This window comes from Zalophus californianus, chromosome 3 (assembly GCF_009762305.2).
Source record: "Zalophus californianus isolate mZalCal1 chromosome 3, mZalCal1.pri.v2, whole genome shotgun sequence".
Lineage (NCBI taxonomy): Eukaryota > Metazoa > Chordata > Mammalia > Carnivora > Otariidae > Zalophus > Zalophus californianus.
The window spans coordinates 13,389,925-13,412,753 of record NC_045597.1 but is presented as its reverse complement, the minus strand read 5'-3'; the positions used below and the strand labels follow the sequence as shown (position 1 = coordinate 13,412,753).

The 22,829-nt window shown below is 42.7% G+C and overlaps 1 protein-coding gene across 4 annotated transcripts in view; it reads right to left on the bottom strand.

Moving 5' to 3' along the window:
• LOC113919970 (ubiquitin-like protein 4A) overlaps window positions 1-22,829 on the bottom strand; it is a 176,217-nt gene that overhangs the window by 91,446 nt on the left and 61,942 nt on the right. For 3 of the 4 annotated variants that reach the window (XR_003519190.1, XR_003519187.1, XR_003519188.1), the window contains exon 4: window positions 4,515-4,618. The exons of the other annotated variant lie outside the window; for it this stretch is intronic. The gene's annotated coding sequence lies outside the window, so the exon portion shown is untranslated. The remainder of the gene's footprint in view (window positions 1-4,514; window positions 4,619-22,829) is intronic. 4 annotated transcript variants of the gene reach the window in all.

The window sequence follows — 22,829 nt, the reverse complement described above, 5'->3', positions numbered from 1 at the left end:
TAATATGGTTCTATCCTATATAATAATATAGTTCTAGTCTCTCTCTAATCTCTCTGTCTCTTCTGTCTCTCTGTCCCTGTCTCTCTCTCTCCATCTCGGTCTGTGTTTCTCTCTCCCTAGCACTTGGCCGGAGTCCCTCCTATTCCGTATGGTATATACAAAGGCAGGGCTTGGCCACAGGCAGTTGTAGACTTAGAGCCCCAGATTGGCAAAGCGATAGCAAAAGAGAGCATCTCTCTGCCAGTGGGTGCATAGAAAATCCCAGCGAAGGGCTCTGATTGGCCTGTCCTGGGTCACATGTCCACCTCCAGTGGGAACTATGAGGGACCAAGCTAGTCAGTTGCCTACCACTCCAGCTAGAAGAATGGGTACTATGATTAGCAGATCCAAAAAGACCAGAAGGCAGGCTATTACAAGAAGAAGGGAGGAGATGGTAGCCACATCAAAACTACAGACCAAGCCAAGAAATGCAGGAAAAGAAAAAAATTCTCAACTGACTCGCACTTCCGGCTTCGCAGAATTTCCCACTTTCAAGTAGAATGGCTGTAACAGTGCTGGGTTGCCCAAGTCTAGAGTGTGCCGTTAACACTTTATTACAGGGAAGGGCCTGCCAACGATGCCCTTCTTGAGAATACTGTCAGAATTCCCCTCTGGAGTTGTGCAACCTCAGGGTTCTGCCAGTCACCCCCAGAGGAAGAAGAACCCAAGTGGTATCAGGGACGGAGATCAAACAGCCACAGGCCAATTTTCAGCATAACCAGAGATCTGAGAGAAGAGAAACGTCTGGAAGATGGGAAGTCACCAGGGTGTATGCAGGTCACACAGACAGGGAGCAACAACAGCAGTAGAATCAATCATGAAAGGCAGGTAGGCTGGCTGGGACAGATACTGTTTGCCCCTGGCTTCCTCTGGGTTTCCGGATGGGCATGAAGATTCTGCGTGTACAGGAGGTAACTCCAGCTAGAGGAATCGTGCCTCCAGAGGGGGCTGGAGTCAGGAGGAGGAGAAGCAGGGGTTCTTGCTCTTGCCACAATGGCTCCCCAGTGGAGGGCACAGCCCTCTGATAGCCACACGTGATTATTATGTTTGGATTTCTACAATCAATATTCATTTCATTTGCTCACATATATTTCCTTTTCTCTTTTCTTTCTTTTTTTTTTTTTTTGTGCATTCGTAGGCTTTCATCTGGAATCATCTTACTCCTGTCTAAAAACCCGCTTTTAGACTCCTATCTGAAGAACCACTTTCAGAATCTTCTACTGTCTCCCAACTGGTGACAAATTATCTCAGTTTTCGTCTGTTAAAAAATATTTACCTTGTCTTCATTTTAAAAAGCTATTTCATTGATGGGTATTGAGTGGTTCAGTCGGTTAAGCGTCTGACTCTTGATCTTAGCTCAAGTCTTGAACTCAAGATCCTGAGTTCAAGCCCCACGTTGGGCTCCACACTGGGCATGGAGCCTACTTTAAAAAAAAAAAAAGATATTTTGTTGAATATAGAATTCTAGGTTGACAATCATTTCCTTGCATCATTGTGAGTTGCCATTCCACTGTCTTATGGCTTAGTTGTTTCTGTCGAGAAGGTACAAGCAATGTGCCCTTTTTTTCCTCTGGCTGTTTTTAAGGTTATCTCTTTGTCTTTGGTTTCAGCGCTTTGAGTCTGATACACAATGCTGTGGGCTTTTTATTCATTCTCTGAGGTTCACAGCTCTTCCTGATTTAGTATTATCTTTCATCAATTTTGGAAAATTCTTGGCCAGTATTTCTTCCTATTGGCTTCTACCTCTTCTCCTCTCTTTCTGGGATTCCAGTTTCACTTAGATTAGACCTGGTCATCATGCCGCACAGATTTCTTATGCTCTTTTCTACCTTTTCGTTCCTTTCCGTGTTTCAGTCTGAATATTTTCTTCCAATCTTTCTAGCAGTTCACCAAGAACCTCTTAAGCAATGTCTAATTTTCTGCTAAACCCATCCATTGCTCTCTCCTTTTCATGGTAAAAATACACATAACATAAAATTCACTGTTTCAACCATTTTTAAGTGGGCAATCCATTACTCTTTTAGTTGTATTTTTCAATCTATAATTTCCACTTGGTTATGTTTAAAATAATTTTAAATTCTCTTCCTCAGTCTTCCTTGAAGTATATTAACCATAGTTATTCTAAAGTCCATAATATCTTCACTAGCTGGAACCACCATAGATCTTTTCTATTTTGTCTCTTGTTTCTCTGGGGTTTTTGGTCAGTTCTTGTCTTCTTGAATGTCAGATTATCTATGTGTTTCATACTGAGACTATGTATTAAACATTGTAGAGGAGTCGGAGGCTCTGTTTGATATTATCTTCCTCCAAAGATTTACCTTTGCTTCTGGCAGGTAACCAAGAAGTCTGACATTACCAAGAGTTAGTGAAGATATGAAGCAATAGGAAGCCACACATTTGCAAAAATACTTTAGCATTATCCCTAGAAAGGTTTAATTTTGACTTTTTGCAATAATCCATTTTAAAATGGGAAATGAGACCCAAAGAGACCAAATAACTTGCTCAAGATTACATTGCTTTTGAACTCAGGACCCAGAAACACACTTTGACCTATTTGATGCCAGGGTTCATGTTCTTTCCTTTGACATACCTGTCTCCGATGTTCAACTGTAAGCAATCCCACTTAAAGAACATCATGACCTTTTTTCTTTTACAAAGTGATATTTCATCAGACCAGTTCCTTATATCAAAGACTGTATGACTGCTACTCACTACTCCATTCTCATTGTCTAGAATAGGGCCAAAGATGTAACAGGGGCTCCAACATTATCTGTTGAGTGACTTGCCTATGGTCCCCACAATGCACAAGGACCAGAGGCACCTATAAACACCTGTCTGAATCATCTGATCAGACCAGAACCTCAGCACCATTCTCACTGGCCATCCAACTTTGTAGGATGGGAAGAATTTTTTGCACAGTTCTCCTGAGTCAAAGACAAGGGTTGGCTAGAATGTAGAAAGTATTCGGACAAGTGGGGTGAAATTATCTTCCCCTTGGATATCCCATCCTAGTAGCATGAGGACCGTAGCCTGGGGTTTTGGAAGCCAGGGGAGATGGGCATAGATAGTATACAGATCTCTCTAATTTTTTCTTTTCAGTATGGTCTCACAGATCAATGTCACCTTCAACCTTCTCAAATTAGACACCTCCCTCCAATTCATACTAGCAAGGAAGTCCTCATTTTCTAGAAGAAGAAGGAAGAGGAAGGCAGAAAAACAACCTACCTGCAAGCAAGAAATCTCAGAGAGCACTATCCTTCACTCTACCTCTAGGCCAGGCCAAATGGAGCCATTACACACTTTCATCAGCTCCCAAATCGATCCATCTCTCAGTTGACTCTCTGTTGTCCTGTTGGCTCCCATCTTGTCCTGCACTCCTGCCCCTCTTGAACTTCCCTTCATTGACAGCTTGCCCACTTTCTCCCCCAAGCTGTCACTAGCTGACCCAAACCTTAAGGCTCTCATAGGCAGTATGGGAAGTTGGGATATGAAATAGGAAACTCAAGTTTTCCTGCCTCTGGTCCCCAGACCCAACAACCATTTACCTGAAATGCTGCAAATACATTCCTCCAGCAGGGCTGGACTACCTGACACTCATTTCTGAGTCTATACTCCCAAGACCTCTGCTGCCCCTCAAAGAAGGAATATTCCAGAAGAGCACATAGCTCCCTGGCAAGTCTTCAGTTCTAAATGTGAGTCAAAGATGATTTTGCCAGAATTAATACTAAACATTTTAATTTAATTTAATTTGGTAAGTTGATAAAAGCCAGGAGGACAAGGGCATTATTATTCCACAACCTACTAAGAGGCAAGAGCCATGATGGTGTGACCAATTCTCTATTTCTTACTATGCATTTTCCATACTTGAGATCATTCTGTATACACAATTTGTAATTGCCTTTATTTTTGGTTTAAAAATATTTCCTTAGTATTTTCCAGGTTGTTAAAAAATGGTGTATTCATACCATTTTAATAACTTTATAGTATAGTGAAGGTACTTCTTAAAGGCTCCTAATATCAAATATTTCCATTTTTTTTGACCCTCAAATAATCTTTATCATCTACTTGGCACCTCGTTCTTAAGCCTCAGAATTCAATGACATTTCAAAAACTTTGAAGTGCCAATATCGTCCTTTCAACAGAGCTCAGGAATCTGATTACAGCTCTCTCAGGGAGTGATAGTCTCTCACACATTTTTTTCTCCTTATAGCACATTTTTCCTACTTTACATATTTTCCCTTCTTGCAATTTTTCAAAATCAGCTTTGAACTGATCTTAAATAGATTTCTCTGTGGCAAGGTATTCCTGTGCTATATTCTAATCATCTTTATGGACATTTTGGAATTATATCAGATTTTAAATAAGAGCTATTTAGGAGATTTATGGAGGGCTGATAGTGCTGCATGGACAACTTTGTTTGGCAATAAGAAGAAGGAATGGCAATATTTGAAAACAAAACAAATGCTCCTTCCCACCTTGACATCCAGGTCTGTCTTACAGCTTCACATCAAAGTTCAGTGAAAATATCCTTACTGGTGCAGGATCAACTCATGGGTATTGGAGACAGTAAATCAGGCATCTGTCAGGTGAAAGGTACAGGCTCAGAATCTGCTTTCCCTTGCACAGTACAGTGTAGCTCTTATGCGGAATTTGGCACAGAGAAATTTGCTGAGAAGGGCTTTCTGGGGATGTAGAAGTCAGCTGCGTGCATTTGCAATGTCTTCCCCTGGCCACTTAGAGACTGCCTCACACAGCTGTGACCGAAATCCCACTGAGCCCAGCCCGCACCCTCACACACAGGTGCCAGGCTGGGAAGGGGCTAAGCAGCGTGGAAAACCAATCCTAATCATTCCATAAAAGTTAAGTAAGGGTTTACTGTGTGCCAAGGTCTGTGCTGAGTGAAAGCTACCAAGATGACTAAGACATGATCCTTGCCCTCAACAAGTTTACCATCTCATGACAGAGATACGTATGTAAACGCATAACCACAAGGGGCGTAATGATGATGTGAGGGTTAGGTCCTGAGTGTAGGACAGAACGACAGAAGCAGTGACCTCTGTTTCCCAGAGGCAAGTAAACAGTCAACAGAGGAAGTCACACTTGATCTGCATCTTGAAAGGTGAGCAAGAATCAGAGAGATCAAAAAGGGAGGTAAAGGAGTCCAGGAAGAGGGAATTCCAATAATAGAGTATGTTGAGCATCTCGCCATGTGCCAGGCTCTACTCTAAGCCTGTTCTGCATATTTTCTCATTTAATCCTCATAGCAAAGGCTTAAGGCAGATTCTAGCCTAGTCCCCATGTCTAAATGAGCCAACGCACAGAGAAGCTAAAGAACTTGCCCAAAATCTTCCTTGTCGAACCTTCAACAACAAGACACATGCAGGTAACTACCCATTATTTCAATACTGCTAGAATATGGGGTCTGGTAGCAATAGGGCCGGAGAAGAGGCTGAAACAGGAGGAGCCCGATCTCAAAGGACCTTAACGTCATGCTAAGAGATTGGATTTTAATTCTACAGGCTATAAAGAACTAAAAAATATATAAAGTTTGGAAAGACAGAACTGATAGCTAAGGACAAAAAAAAAAAAAAAAAAAGTCAGGAATCCAATTAGAGGACTATTAAGATAGTCCTGGGAAGAATGGATGAGCCCTGGAGCCAAGGGTGAGAAAGAGAGCAAACCTAAGAGACATTAGGGCAGTTGGTGGTTCCTGTTTCTTCAGATTATATGGTATCAGTTCCATGGTAGGGTCCATACTCAGCCAATAACATCCACATCTGACCTACTTCCCAAAGGACTGGAAAAGGAAATAGGGAAGAAGGAAGTGTGGGGCCTATAGTAAATTCACTTCCTAACCAGAGCATTGGTCTCCAAGAAGGGCTTTCCACTGCTGAGGAAGGTGGTCCCATTTTCTAAGGACAAACCAGTCAGAAGATCCAGCTCTTGGGCCTGGGGTCCCCATGCCCACGGTCACACAACCTAGCAACATAGAAACTGGTCCAAGAGTGGGATGTGATTATGGAAACACCCTCCTCAGTGTTTTTATCCTTCTGTTCCAGATCTGCCAAAAGATAGAAGCATAAAATTGCTTGGGATGAGAAAAAACACATAAATAAAACTCTTGTGAAGATTTTCATCAATATGGAACAATGAATGTATGAGAAAACAGTATTCAGGCTGCTTTGTTTTCTTTTCGGTTGATTACAGGCACTGCATGTGAACTCTGACCTATATTCTGTGGTTGTTCCTTCAATAAACACTAAAACTTCAGCTGTGTTAGAAAATGCGAGGGTGTGTATCATTTGTCTTTCTTTTGCTAAAGTGTAAATACAAGAGAGCTTTATGATTAACTGATTAAAAAGAGGAGAAAGCTTCATAATTAGGTTTCACAGAGCTATAGATTTTGCATTAAGTGGTTTATTACAAAAAGTTGGAAACATTGAGCTGAGACATTAGACCACTCTGATTAAATTTATGGTACATTGGGAATACTTGGGCCAATTATAGGATTAAGGGTCCACTGTGGTGATATAATTCCACCTAAATGGAATTATAATATGGTCTATCTGGGGGCGCCTGGCTGGCTCAATTAGAGGAGCACATGACTTTTGATCTCAGATTTGTGAGTTTGAGCCCCATGTTGGGTGTAGAGATGACTTAAAAATAAAATCTTAAAAAAAAAAAAAAGTCTATCTGGTGATTACTTTAAAACTCTTGACCCTGTCCCTACTATATTCTCATTTCTTTAAAAATTTTGCCCACTGAGAGGCACCTGGGTGGCTCAGCTGGTTAAGAGTCTGCCTTTGGCTCAGGTCATGATCCCAGGGTCTCAAGATCAAGTCCCGCATCGGGCTCCCTGCTCAGTGGAGAGTCTGCTTCTCCCTCTCCTCCTGCCCCTTCCCCCTGCTCATGCTCTCTCTCTCTCTCAAATAAATAAATAAAACCTTTTAAGAAAAATTTTTTGCCCACCAAAAGGAACTGGCACACTTAGATTTCCATACTCAAGTGAAGTTTAAGTCCTCACATAAGTTTCAGATCCACTTGGACAAGTTCATATTTGTAATATTTAACTATAAAGTAAAAAGTTTTTAATGTCCTCCAATGGGTAGTTTTAGAAAATTATTGAGATATTCATATGATGGAATATTATACAAACACTTTTAATTATGTTTTTTTGAGTCTATTGAATTACTTGTGAAATGCTCATAACACCATGTTAAATGGACAAAACACAGGATATATAACACCATATTCAATGTGATCCCAAACACATGAGCTTGTGTATGTGCGTGTGTAGATATTTGGGGGCTGTAGGTTCTGGAACGAAATCTAAAAGAGTTTGACAGCCGTAATCCTTGGGGAGAGTACGATAGCAAATTTCTACTTATTTATGATTCCCTAACATTTTGGAATTTGCTATATTAAATATGAATATGTCTTTGTTCTAGAAAAAAGCCATTTTGTGAATATTGTCCTTCAAAGGAACTCTCAGGGAGCCCACACAATTCTTGCAGTGATGCTGCCTTTACTCACTTCCGTAATTATGCCCAAATCCCGTCTATGGCCACAGATCAAAAACCATGTTTCTACCTTATAACCACATTTTATTTTTTGTCTTATTTTGGAAAAAGTGTTCTTATTCTGTTCACGCACCCATTTTTATTCGGTATTGCCTTGGCATCAAACAACGTTTGGCTGATTCTAAAAGTCAAATGTGCCTTCTTCAGACGGACTTGCTATCCTAACAATACTGCAAAGACCGTATGAAGGACTCTGTGTGAGTCAGCTCAGGCTGCCATTACAAACTATCATAGACTCGGTGGCTTAAACAATGGACATGATTTCCTCCCAAGTTCTGGAGGCTGGCAACCTGGCCAGTTTCCGGTGACATTGCTGGCTTGCAGGGGGCCCCCTTCTCTGTGTCCTCCCAGGGCAGAGAAAGAGCTCTGGTCTCTCTTTTTATAAGGATGCTAATCCTTTTGGATCAGGACTCCACCCCACTCCTATGACCTCCCTTAACCTTAATTACCTCCTAAAAGCCCTATCTCCAAATACAGTCACATCAGGGGTTTAGGGCATCAAGTTGGGAGGGGAGGGGGGAGACATTTCAGTCCATAGCAGGCTCTGAAAGCCTTTTGAAATGAAAGTTTTCAAACGTTTTGAGCATTGCTTGCCATAAAGCATATTGTCTGCCCACTTTCCTAACTGTGAAGACAACACCATTTGTTTGGATGAACAAGTTTCCAATGCCTTGGTTTTATAAAATGATTCTCCATCTAGTCTGTTAGAGCCCCTATTCCTTTAATGCCCATTATTAGCTCATATCTGACTGAGAAGTAAGAATGATGTTTATATAATCCAGAAGTTGAGTTGCTTCTTCTCTCTGAGTATAGTGTTTTTCACTCAGTCAAGAACAACTTTTCTCAGCATTAAGAAAAAAAGTCTTAGAAATATATGAAGATTGTAAGACAAAAGCTTAAAATCCCATGGAAGTGACTTTAGTGCAATCAGTGGCTAGGTAATGACTTTGTAAACCACAACATTTATTTTAAGCCTATCTGGGGAAGCTACAATTACAGATGAAGATGCTGTAGACATTTTCCCCCTGTTAAGAAAAACTGATGAAGAGAACTGTACCCTGGATTATATGGTTAATGTTGATGAAACCTGGTCAGTATTAGAAACGAGCCATGTGTGAATCCCAGGATTCTAAACTTGCAAAAGACTGATCCTGGGTCCATAGACCCACACACAGGTTGCCCCAGGCTAGTGTGTTATTGGATTATTATTGCTTTTATCTGTCTCTGCTTACAAAATGTTGTTGCTTTTGAAGGACCTATCTGATCCCATTTTCCCCAGAAACCCTGTTATTTTTAACCCTCAATTTTGCAGAAGACAAGATTTGGAGGAACACATTCTGTGCCATTGTTGCAAAAATGCCTGTACATAAAATATTTTACATGAATAAAAAACTTATTAATTATAATATTTTATAATCACTCCTCTTCCCTTCTTTACAAAACTCAGCTCTACTGGGGCACCTGGGTGGCACAGTCGATTAAGCATCCAACTCTTGATTTCAGCTCAGGTCATGATCTCAGGGTCGTGGAATCGGACCCCCACGTCGAACTCTGCCCTCAGTACGGAATCTGCTCCAGGTTCTCTCTCTCCCTCTCCCTCCACCCCTCCCATACACTTGCTCTCTCTCTCTCTCTCTCTCTCTCTCTCTCTCTCTCAAATAAATAAATAAATAAATCTTTTAAAAAATAAAAATTAAATTTAAAAAAAAGCAACTCAGCTCTTCTGCACAGGCTTCCATATCACCACCTCCATCTGCATCCCAACTAGCTTAATTACTACCTCTCCCCTCTCCTTTGCTATATCATGGAGCCCCCACCCCAATTTATTAAATATGTTACTCACAGAACTCTGTGACCCAGGAAAGAAGAAAACATGGATTTATTATGTTAGTCCCCACACTTGATCGTACAGAGCTATTGATGCCACGTTATGTGAAATTACCAGACGTATAGGGGCCAAGGGCAGGCTGCTCCAAGATGGGCCACTTTGGCATGAAGATTATTTTAAGTCAAAAAGCAGTCAAAACCCAGCAGATTCAGGAAAAGCTCTTTACCTCCCCCACAACTGCCTAAAAAGAACTTAGATCGAGGACCTGCTCCAGGAAGAGAGCTGTCACCATAGGTAACTACATTACACCGTGACCTAGGTCAGGAACCTACCAAGGCCTGTTTGATCAGAGTCCTCTCTGTCCCGATGTTTCTGAGTGGCTCAGCCAACACTGGTTTACCAAACATGGAGGCTTTTTCATCTTCCTGTGAATTGCATTCCTTTCCTTTGAAGTCCCAGACCTCCCCCTCCCTTCTCCTTCATTCAGGGTGACTTACATACCTCATTTTGCCTGACTGTCTTTAGAATCTCGATCTCTGCGTGGATTCTGGGTCTATGTGACATTAAATTTTATTTTCTCCTGTTTAATCTGTTTCATGTCAAATTTGATTCTTAGTCCAGCTACAAGGACCTAGGAGGGGACAGGAATTCTTGCTCCTTGGCAGATGGGAGAGGCAAACTCTCCAAGGGCAGGGACAGTGATGTCATACCATTCGCCACATAATGATATTCAGCAGACATGTGTCCAGTGAAATGAGTACCATGAATGAAGACATTGACAGCCTTTTCCAGGCTGACAGACCTGCTTCCCACATGTTAACCCAGGATTTTGTAACCACACCCGAGAGCTGGAAAGATCAGGAAATGTTGGATATGAGAAAACTGACCTGTAGACATGCAAACGAGCTAGCAAAGCCCAGGATAAGAGGCTAGGTCTGGGCCAGGTTCTGCCAACTTTCAGGCCATGCTCTTCCATCCAGGCTGAGCTCCTACCTTATCTTTTTAACATCTTTGCATCAAAGATTCCATTTCCTGCTAAACTGTATAATGATTTTTGCAACTGGCTCACCCATCTACATACACACCACCCTTCTACGTTCTTCTTGTACTATTTTTAGACCGGATGTCATTGTATGTGAGATCTATATTTTTACAAAACTGCATAGAAGTTTAAAGAAAGCGTCTACCACACACACTGCCTAGTTTGTAAGTATTAACCAGCAGTTCCTTCCACCTTCCAATGAGCTCCGTCCTGACGCTTGACAGGCTCTCCCATAGACCCAAGACTCCTGGGCTCTTGGCTTTGGCAATCACTCATACTCACCACGTAGTTCCCATCTAAGAGTCTTCACACATACTGTTCCCTCTGCCTGGAAAGCATCCTCACTTTGTTAAGATTCATGCAACCTTTAGTTCTTTCTCAGGCATCTCCTCCTGAGGAAAGTCTTCTCTATGTCCCTGATTAGACCTACACCCCCAATTATAGGTTCTCACGACATGGCATAACTCTCCCTCAGATCCCTCGTCATAGATACAATTTTACGTGAATGTATGTGATTAGTTGATGGGTATCTGCCTGATAGCAGAGACTATGCTAGCTTTTGCTCAGCCGGAACTTGGCACACGACTGCCAGGCGCACATTGGGCTTATCTTCTTATTCACCTCATCCTTGAGGTCTCAAACCACTTGGCTGCCTTTCTGGCAGCCTCTCTACCTGGATCCATTTGGACCAGTCCTCCTTAAATAACATCTGAGACTCACAGTTTTTTCCTTTGTAATCCCCTGTTATTATCCTGGAACCCTATTGCTGTGGTGGTGAGGTGTGGGGGACAGATGTGTTCTCTGATGTCCTGGGATGAGTCTGTGTTTTAAGTGAGCCTGTCCCCTGGGCTGCCTGCGTTCACAAGGGCTTTCGTTCCTGCCCCCACTCCCACCCCTGCTCCGGTTAGGAGAGACAGGAAGGCTAGAGGGGACCAGAGCTGGGATTTCCCTTCCCCTGAAAGTTGGACTTCTGTGAAACCCCAGTAGGTTAGGCTCTGGCGAAATAGTTTCTCTTGAGAGCAGGCCTTGTTAATAAGAACAGAATTTTTTTGGTATATTTCAAAATGGCTCCTTCCCCACCCCCCACCCCGCCCCCACATCCCTCCCAGCCAGAAGCACAGGAGATGGGTTTTTTCTTTCTTATCTTCACAGCGAGAATCTTGTAGGGATCCTTGTAGGAATCGTGAATGTGTGGGGCCTCCCACTAAGACTGGATCCCCTGGAGTTTTTAACTGTTAGACTTGTCTGTGCTGAGCTTTCAGAAATTCATCTATTAGAATTGAGGTTTTCCTCCCTAGGTACCGTTTCCTGCAGAATGTTCTGCTCTGGGCTTGTGATCCAGTGGGCTGTGATTCTCTCAGTCCACCTCTATCTCTCCAATTTGGGGGACAGAGGTTTGCCCGGTAACCTCACTTCTCTGTCAGATGTAAACAGAGTTATTGATTTTCAGTTTGCTCAGCATTTTCCTTTCTAAGTTCCTTACATGCTGGACTGGGAACCAAAAGTCCAGTTTTGCCCAACATGGGGAAATAGCTTTTTGCGCAGTCCCTCCTGACTTCCCCTTCCTGCACCTTTACTGAGGCCCCACAATGCTTCACATGCTGTCCTACATGGGTTCCATGGAGGTTGAACTCCAAACAACTCAGGAAAAAGGATCTTGCAGTTGATACATTTCAAAATGGGCTATTTGATTCATACATATTTATACATATATATCTCATATATACAATTATATATAAATATATATATATGCGGTAACTCAAACTTCATATTTTAATAGGCTGAAATTTCTTTTTTTTTTTAAAGATTTTATTTATTTATTTGACAGAGAGAGACACAGCGAGAGAGGGAACACAAGCAGAGGGAGTGGGAGAGGGAGAAGCAGGCTTCCCGCAGAGCAGGGAGCCCGATGCGGGGCTCGATCCCAGGACCCGGGGATCATGACCTGAGCGGAAGGCAGACGCTTAACGACTGAGCCACCCAGGCGCCCCTAGGCTGAAATTTCTTATATGGATTTTTTGTCAGATGCCATTCGAGTAATTTGAGATAATTATTTATACAGAACTTATTTCGTATAACAAGGACGGCATGTGATAGCAAGAACATGTATAAGAGGCTTTTTTTATTAACGAGAGCGCATAAAAAAGAAAATCCAGACAGACAGCGGTATACATGTCTGGTCCTCTGTGACTAAGTTAGTAAACATTTTGTGCAATATTTACTGCCTGAGATCATGGACAGGCACTGTAGGAAATTACTAATGAGTTTATTTTCGAATCAAAAACTGACAGGAACAAGGGCATAGGAGGCATTAATCACACAGAGAATCAGAATGCTCATAGAAAGAGCAAAGACGGAAGATTAAGAACATAAGAAGAACGAGGTACAAGGCTAGGGTCCTACTTGAATCGGGGGGAGAGCAAAGCCAACTGGAGGTACGAAAGGATGATACCTCTCAAATATTAGCCCACGTTTCCCCTGCACATCTAACCCCGCTGTGGCTTCCCTTATTCCTTCCACCCACATCCCAATTAAGTCCTTCTGTGCTCATTGCCTCAGAGGAAAGTTGTGACTTTGTGGAAAGGAGAGGATAACAAAGAATCCTTTATCTTTTGTGTTCCAAAGGCAGGTGCCCTTAGAGAAATAGAAAAGCTTGCACAAAATGCCTGTTGGGGGTAAGAGAGGACATTTTCTCCTTCTCAGACTAGAAAGATACCCCAGACTTCTGGAAGATAAAAGAGAGAGACAGATGGTGAGTGCATGTGTCAGCATCTTTGTGTTGAGTGAGTCACTCAGTCACTCTCGTTAATAAAAAAAAATATTCCCCCAACAAGAGGAAGGGAATATTGGTGGGTCCCAGATGAAAGGGTCTTCTGTCTTTTCTCCTGGTTAGGGTCCCAGGGAGGCCACAAAACCTGTCAGAGGGTTGGTAAGACCCAAAGGGAGAAGGAACTCACACTCTTGGCTCCATAAGGCACCTAGCAGGAAGCAAGACCCTTAAGAGGGAAGGTGTCTGCACGTGGATCAACAACCAAGGACCCAGTGAATAACGGTTGTCTCTTTGGATATATGTCATTAAGGACCAGATGTTCTCCATCCCCATCATGCCTTGGCATTACCTAACCCTACATATATACCCATTTGGAAAGGGGATGAATGACTCAAATCAAGCATTTCCAATCATCCCAGGAGAACAGGACCTACATTAAATTAAGGTGAATTAAAGAAAATTACAAAATGTGTTTGTGAACTTGGTCTAGAATCACATCTGCTATCAGGTAATGGGGACCATTTGGTCCCATCTAAAGTGTAACAAATGCCCATTATGTGTCGGGCATTAATCTAAGCACTTTCCTCTACTTCATGTTCATCACAACCTATAACATAAAGAAACCAGGCTTAGGGGATTTAGGTAACTTGCCAAGATCATAAAGTTAGTGTGTAGCAGATCAAGAACTCCAGCCATTGCCAGACAGCAAACTCTACACTGTTAACCTTTTCTCTATTCTGACTCCTCCTGGAGGGCAAACTACAATGGTGAAATACTCCATCCCTGACCTCCTTGAGTCTGCAGTCTAGAATGAATAGGAGGAGGGAGAGGGTTTGCAAGGAGCCCAACCCAGTCCTGTTGGGTAAGAAGGCACAGGAAAAAAAAAGACTGGATCATCTTTTGTCCTCATGAGAAGGGAATCTCAGCTAGAGATTAGAAGACAACCAGGTATAGATTCTCTACTTCAAAAGAAGTACTATCGGTTTTGGGTCAAAGTTTGGTGCAAACCTAGAGTGTGTGGTACATTAGCTGTGTGGTCTTGGGCAGATAACTAACCTAGATGAACTTCACTTTCTTTAAGACAGAAATAATACTATCCATCTTACAGGACCATTAAGAAGTGAATGAGATCATATAGATAAAACAGCCTAATAACTGGTTGATGATCAATACACATTAGCTCTTTCCCCCTCCCTCCAGCACAAAGCATCCTCAAGCACTACCACCCCATCCTAAGTCATTCCCAGTTAAAGAATTCCCAGTTTGAGATGCCAGGTGAACCTTCCATGGTGAAGGCAAACCCAAGCTCCTCAAGTCCTCAGTGTCAGAATAGACATAGCCTGCCTCTGAACCAGAGATCACTTGGATTGTCTAGAATTGTTTGAATTCCCTTCAACTGAACAAGTCACTCCACACTGGACCCACCTAATCGGGTGATTATTGAGTAAACACCTGAGTCCAAAGAACTGGCCATAATCTACCTCCCACAGATACTATTCCCAACATAGCCCTCAGAGGCCAAGTCTCCAACTTCAGTGAGCATGTATTGAGCTTCCCTAGGTGATCACACATGCCAGGAGTGATAGAAAGATAAATAAGACATGCTCTTTGCCTTCTAGCTGTTCAGAATCTGGAGGAAGACAAGGATACATATAAACATAACTGACACAAAGTAGACTGATAAGTTACCCAAGAGAGCATCAGTGTGCAAGAGAACAAAGATTTAGAATGACTGGACTGAAGTCCCTTAAAAGAACTGAAATTTGAAGTAGGCCTGGAAGGATGGCTCTGGCTGTACCCAAAGAATACAGGAGTCTGAGAGAAGACAGCAGAGTAAGAAATTTCAAAGCAGAGGTAACAGCTTAAGCAAAATCAGATGGTTTAGAAAGCCTACACTGGGTCCAGGCACAAGATGTGGCCAAAATTCATGTGTGGTAGAAAATGGCCATGGATGCTCAAAATTTGGAGGGTTTCTAATGCCACTTGAGAGTCTCTATCAAACAGAATGGAGAGTCATCACAGATGGTTTTGTAAAATGGCTTGAACATCACTTGATGAGTAGGGACAAGTATGATGATTATGACATGTCATAACTAGGGTAAGCACATCTTTCTGAATAATCACGTGCTACGAAAGCAGTATCGATGCGATAAAGCTTTGGCTTCTGCCTCTAATTTAATATTCTTCCCCACTAATCCAAATCCAGTGGCTGTCAACTCTGAGTACAACATAAGGTCACCTGAAAATGTTACCAAAAAAGGGGGGGTGGGGAGAAAGAAAAAAAGAAAAAAAAAAACAACCTATGTCTGGGTCCTACTCCCATAAATTCTGAGTTATCCAGTCTAGGGTAGATTGTAGGCATTGGTATTTTTTTAAATTCCCCAGGTGATTCTAATATTGAGGCAGCGTTAATATCCACAAAGTGTGGACCCTACAGCAGAAGCAGCAGCATCCCCTGGGAGCTTTTTAGAAATAGAAAACCTTGGGCCCTAACCCAGGCCTACTGGATCAGAATTTGCACTTTTCACAAAAAATCCCCAGGTGGTTTGTAAGCATGAAATCTGAGAAGCCCTGACATACACATTCCTGTCTACCCACTCCCCACCCCTGCCAAACCCATTTTTAGCCTGAAGACGGAAGAAGGAAAAGCCCCAAAGATTGAGATCTGAAATTATTACTAAATCCGGTAACAGAAACATGAGTAAACTTATCTCGAGTTTGCAGGGTCAGGGTTTCACTGCATGGCACTAGATGACTCCAAGTGGAAAAAAGGAAGAGAAAAGCATTTGTTTAAGCAGAAGGATTTCTGACAGAGGGACTAAGTCCTAAAATAGTCCAAGGCAGATGGGGTCAGCAAAAGCCTTTGGTGACTGGAAGGTACCATGATTTAGCACGTGTCTCTGACACAGCAGCCTGGGCTCACAGGAGGGTGAGTCAATGCCCAGGGGCTGCTCCTGGGTCTGCCTGAGCTTCTTTGAGAAGAGCACAGGGTTTTCCCCTCTACCCACAGCCACCCATGGGACTGTGTATCCATTGTCATTTTCACCTGCAATCGTTAAGCTGTGAGCCCTCAGCTGTGCTCAAGTTCAAAGAGAAAAAAGCTCAAGACCAGTAGCCATCAGTTAATGGTAGCCTGAGGCATAGACCATTACACAGATATAAAATCCAACCTCTAACCTTTGAAAACTGCTATGGTCTGAATGTTTGTGCCGCCACCCCCAAATTCATATGTTGAAACCTAACCTTTAAAGGTGATGGAATTAGCAGGCGGGGGTCTTGGGGAGGTGATTAGATCACGAAGGTGGAGCCCCCATGAATGGGATTAGTGCCCTAATAGGAAGAGACACCAGAGAGCTTCCGAGTCCCTTCTACCATGTGAGGACACAGCAAGAAATCTGTAAGTGGGAAGAGGACTCTCACCTGACCATGTTGGCACCCCTGATCCCAGACTTCCAGCCTCCAGAACTGTGAGAAACTATAAGGCACCCGGTCTGTGGAATTTTGAGAGAACCGCGAGAACCGCCCAAATGGACTAAGACAGAAGCCATTACTAAGCACCACCTTGGCTTCAGAAAATGATGATGAAATTGCAAAACTGTGCTTTATGTTTAAAGTAGAAGGCTGGAAAAGGAGCCAGAAGTGCTCAAGGCACCGAGAGCTGAGCTGGAAGAGAACTTTGCAGCAAGAAAAATTCATCTCAGAGTGAAACCAAATCAGACTGGCAGAAACATCTACTGCTCCCTCCTTCAGTGCCTTCCAAACACATTCCTGGAGACCAGTAGAACCTCAGGCTCCACTTGGGGGGAAAAATGTCACTTGGTTCTTCAAAGTTAGCCTGTAATCAAATCTTGGTGAATTAAGAAATGACTTTGAAATTTTCAAACTACAGTTTGTAACTGATTTCCTCCTACTTATTGATAATGGTAAATCCCCAGGAGACTCCAACACGTGCTTCCTACAGAGAAAAGGACAGTAATACCAAAGAGTTAACCTCTCTTAGCTGGGGGGAATTCTAAAATGAATTGCTTTCCAGCTTCCTAAAAATGTTACTTTGGAGGCATAACTCTAATTCCTAGCCAAATGTGCAAAGGCATCAACCACAACTGGAGACAGCTTAGAACTGAAGTAGTTTCCTAGGGAAATAAGCCAGGAAGTTCAGCCCTCTGTACCACTGGCTGAGTGCCCGTGGTCCTCACACACACCCAGCAGGACCATAAGGGCTCGGTAAATGTTTGCTAGTCTCTTAATCTTTATTGTTAATATTTTAGGTTGAACAATATGAAATTGCCATTTGTGTGGGTCAAAAACAGGTATTGACAAATTTCAGACAGTTCCACCTACCATCAAATTGACCAAAAGATGTTAAATGGTTAATGTTGGGAAAGATTGCAATGAGATAAGGTTGCTCATATTCTTGTGAAGGTAATAAAAATTGATATAATGTTCTTAGAGATAAATTTGGTAGTATGTATAAAAAACTTTAAAGTTTTTCATGCTCTCTGACACAAAACCCCAACATCTAGGGATCTAGCATAGAAAGTACAAAGATGTACTTTTCCAACATTATTTAAAATAATTGCTGGGGCACCAGGTGGCTCAGTCGGTTAAGCTCCTGCCTTCAGCTCTGGTCATGATCTCCGGGTCCTGGGATCAAGCCCCGCATTAGGCTCCTAGCTCGGCAGGGAGTTTGCTTCTCCCTTTTCTCCCTCTCCCTCTGCCTCCCCCTGCCCCCCCCACTGCTCATGCTCACTCTTTCTCTCTCTCAAATAAATAAATAAAATCTTTAAAAAAATAAAATAATTGCTTAGATGTCTAATAATAGGGACTATAATATAATGTCGGAGAATATAAAAGTGGACAAAGATACTTAAAATATAAATTCCAGAAGATATAATTCTGGGTGATTTTTTTCTTTTTCATTTCTTAAAAATCTCCGTGTTTGTAAATACATTTTTATAGTCATAAAAAAGTACTTTAAAATAAATATAATTATAGAAATTTTCAAAAAAGAACCAAAGTCATCTACTCCCCCATACACCTTGAAGACTGAAGACCAGAACAACCTACACACTCAACTTACTGCATATTAACATGATATTATTATTCTAGAACACTCTTGCCCAGGCAAACACCTTGACTGTTTATTATAGGAATTTCCCTAAAGATCCATCAGCTCTTCCATTAAAAAGCACTAATTGCAAAAAAAAAAAAAAATTAAAAAAAGGCTAAAAAATATTGATTGCACCTTCAGCCTATTTAAATCCCTGCATCAAAAGTCTTCTGCTTCGCTGTTTTCAACAGCCCAGGACTATTGTATCGTGATCCTTAACCAGCCTTCATCAACCCCACACCTCCACACATGTACCGGTGGAAAGACCACCAACTTCCCAATTTTCAACAAATTCTGACCTTGCCCTCCCACTCTGATACACTGCGGAAGCTTTCCCAAGGTGGTTGGTGTCCTCTCCCACGGCAGTGAGCCATGAACTCAGCTTTGTCTTATCAACATGCTGTGTTGTTGGTATTAGGGGAGCCAGCATATGACAGGGTAATACTTATGAAAACCTATCAGGAACCTTCTGTGAGCCAGGCACTGCACCATCCAAGTCATAGGAGGTGTGCTAGCATAAAAATCAAATAAGATAATCAATGCTACGGAGAACCTAAACGGGAAGGTAGGTTAGGAAGCGGTATTCCTCCATGCTCAGTAACATTCAGGCAGTGAGATAAGGCAAAGTGAAGGATCTGCTCAATGTGCTAGGTAGCATCCTAGGATAACCCCACATGCCTTTCACCTTCGTATAATCCCTTCCCCTGTGAGTGTGGGTGTGTACTTTGATAGGATGAGATATCTCCACTGTGACAGGGGATACGTAAGGGATTTTTCAGTTGACTCTGAGTTAATGAGAACAGGAATTACTCCGGTGGACCTCAGGAAATCACAGGAGGCTTTAAGGGCAGAGCATTTTCTCAGGCTGATGGTAGAAGTCAGAAAGATTGCAGACATGAAGATGGGGGGGGCGTCACATAGCAAGGAATGTGGGTGGCCTCTAAGAACTAAAGGTGATTCCCAGCTGGCAGCCAGCAAGGAAACAAAGATTTCCATCCTATAATCCTCAGGAGTGGCATTCTGCCATCAGCCCAAATGATCCTGAGAGCGGAGTCTCCTACAGAGTCTCCATATGAGAACTCAGCCCAGCCAACACCTTGATTTTGGTCTTGTGAGACTCTAAGCAGAGAAGCTGGCTAAGCGCACCCCGTCTTCTGATGTACGTAACTATGAGTTAATAAATGTGTGGTGTTTTGAGTCTCTAAGTTGGCAGTTTTTGTTACACAAAAGAGAAAACTAATACACTGAGTCATGGATACAAGTTCAAGATAAGACAAACGATCACCACAAAGCTCTCAAGGCTCACATTGGATCCCAACACAGCAGTGATGCCCAGAGGCATCTACCTAACAGCCTCCTACAAGGGGGGGCCTGGACAAACCAGAGGGCAATCACTGATGCTGAGAAGATCCTTCAATGGAAGAAGGGACAGGTCACTGACGGTGGGGGAGGGGGGCGCGCTGCACCGAAAGCTGTAAGAGGAAAAGGTAACAGAATTTTTAGTAGGTGCCTAACTCTCCTCTATGCAACCCCACCTAGGGTGGGATTTAGTTGGCAGCAAAAGAAAAATGCCCCAGAGACAAGATGTAGAATTGGCATGAACACACCAAGGACTCCAGCCTGGCACTGAGTTAGACAGTGGGGGCTCAGGTGGGCTACTGGGGTCAAGGGCGCAGACAAAGAAGGGTTAGTGGAGGAGCAAACTAGCCAGACATGTCTCCTCAGTGTCCCTCAAGTGTCCGTTAGATACAGTACAAGGCACATTGCCCAGATCTGGTTTCGCTACTGTGAAGTCTCCTTTGAAGGTCCATCCCTACTCTTCTCTATCACCTTCTCACTCTCCCTCCAAGGTCAGGATAAATCCCATCTCTTCCAGGAAGTCTGCCCTATCACACTTGCCTGGCGTCACCTTCCTATAGCTGAACGGTCGACTTCCAATGAAAGATCCCTGATTAATGGAAGGCGTTTCCCACTTGATTCATTCCAAGAGCAATGACTTCATTTCTTCAAGCAAAACCTCACCCCCATTTCAAGGCAATTTTAATGAATAAAGACTTTCTCCTCACACTAAGCCAAAATCTATCACTTAATAACTGTGCCACTACTTCTCCGAGACCCACTTTCCTCCTTTGCAAATGGGAATAAAATCAGTACCTCCCTCAGAAGATAGTTGGGATGATTAAATAAAACAGTCCAAATAAAAGACTTGACTGTGTCTGATGCATAGTCAGGGCTTGATAAATGGTGGTGGTTGTTACATCGTTGAAAGAAATGTTGTAAAGCATCTGTTACAATGTCCAGTGTGCTGTGGGCTCTCCATGAATGGCAGCTCCTATCAGCTCTGGCAGCGGAAGCCACCCACTCCTATTTTTTCAGCTGATACCTTCCAAATAGATAAAGACAGTTGGGTAAGCTGCCTGAAATACAATATATGGCCAACAAATGTTATTTCCCTTAATGCCCTAGTATTCTCTTGTCCAGTACAAGTCCTTCATTGCAGGTCATCTTTTCCAGATGCCCTCCGCTGGAGTTATAGATGCCTTTCTCCACGTGAAGCCCCCTCGCCAAATGGAAGAGAGCTCTGCAGGTGCGGGTACAGAAGGGCCGTGACCACCTTCACCTGGAAACAGTAGTCCTCCTAACTTGATGGAATGCTTTTTCAAATGTAAACCCAGAACTTTGTGTCAATTACTTACATTTCCATTGCTGGTTCTCTAACTGAATTCTTCAAGATTATTTGAAATTGTAATTCTATCCTCCATCATATTTGCTCTTCTTGGTTTTGTCATCTGCAAATGTGAGAGCCTACTTGGCAAGCTCCTTCATTATTTGGCACTAATTTTGTTGACATATCCCATCTCTTGATGTATTTTAAGATGTTTATGGGTAAAAAAAATTTCTATGCTTTATAATATCCTCTGTAGCAGTAGCTTTTAAACTTCCGTAACTGAAGCCCATAGTGAGAAATACATTTAACATTGCAACCCAGTCCATCCACACACAGGCCCCAAACACACAACCTGACATAAATGTTTAATAAAATTATACTTATATTCATGAAGCCCTCTGATGTTGCCCATTCTATTGTATATTATTATTGATTGTTGGTCAAACCCACGTGATTGATTTCATTGTCCATTAATGGATCCTGGGCCATAGTTTGCAATATGCTGTTCTATAAAAGGGCTTTTAAAATTTCCCACTAAAGTGGCAGAAAAAAGTTGTGCTCACGCACAGGGAATGGTACCAGTACTGCCTAAAGAAATCTCTGCTTCATCTTTAAAACCCTTGAGAATATTGTGCTCCACTGCATAATCTAGCCATGTTTATTTTCGTAGAAAGCTAGTAGGCTTTTCTCCATTTTTTTCCAGTAAAAATTATAATGCATAAAAGTGTTTTATTTTTATCCCATGCTTTGTTTGCCCTTCAGCACACCACCAGAAAGCCACTGACAGATGGGCACCCTGGTTTGAGAAGAAAAGCTCTGCAGCTCCAGAAGCAGGGCTAACCACATAGCCATTCCTCAGCAATAACGGGTTTACTTATTCATAGGCTATTTCCCTAAAGAAGGGAATGTGTACGAGATATTTGAGTTTTCCTTGGGATGGGAAGGAAATATGGGATAAAGGGGTTATTAGCGAAAGACTGACCAGGAAGATGGGGTGTCTTAGGAGACAATTCCCCATGGATCGCCCACATTTCTGTATATCTGGCAAGCAGAGGCTCTGACTGACTTCTTCACTATCTTTTCAGGGAAGTTTTATGCAATCAAGCATCCTTGAAAGAACATGCTTGAACATAGAAAGAGTATCCCCCTTGGGGGCCCCTGGGCGGCACAGTCGGTTGAGCCTCCAACTCTTGGTTTTGGCTCAGGTCATGATCTCAGGGTCATGAGATCGAGCCCCACATCGAGCTCCCCGCATCAGGCTCCATGCTCAGCGCAGTCTGCTTAAGTTTCTCTCTCTCCCTCTCCCTCTGCAACCCCCTCTAAAATAAACAAATCTTTAAAAAAAAAAAAAAAAGACAAGAAAGGAAAAAGAAAGTGTATATCCCTCAAAAGCAAAGAGCAGGTTAGTTTACTGTCCTATATCATGTAGGTGTCTCCCTCCAGTCTGTGGCCAGCCCATTGTACAAGATTTGGGATCCCTAAGCTCAGGGTTCCTCTCCTGTAATGTACCCCACTGTGTGTGCAGATCCTCAACCTTGCCCTCTTTGTGTTTCCCTGTGGAAACTAAGGCTCGGGAAGCTACAGCCAATGTTGATGCTCTGGCTACTGCCATTACTGTGACTAATGAATGGTCCTTTACCTCAGATCTGGGAGTCTCCCGACAGCATGCAGGAATGGTGACAGGCTAACTCGTGAGTTTGCAGGAGGGTAAAATCTGTAGCTTTTCTCAGTTCTTAGCAGTCTCGTGTCACTGGTTCCAACAGGCAAGTCCATGTCTTGAAGTAATTAAGTT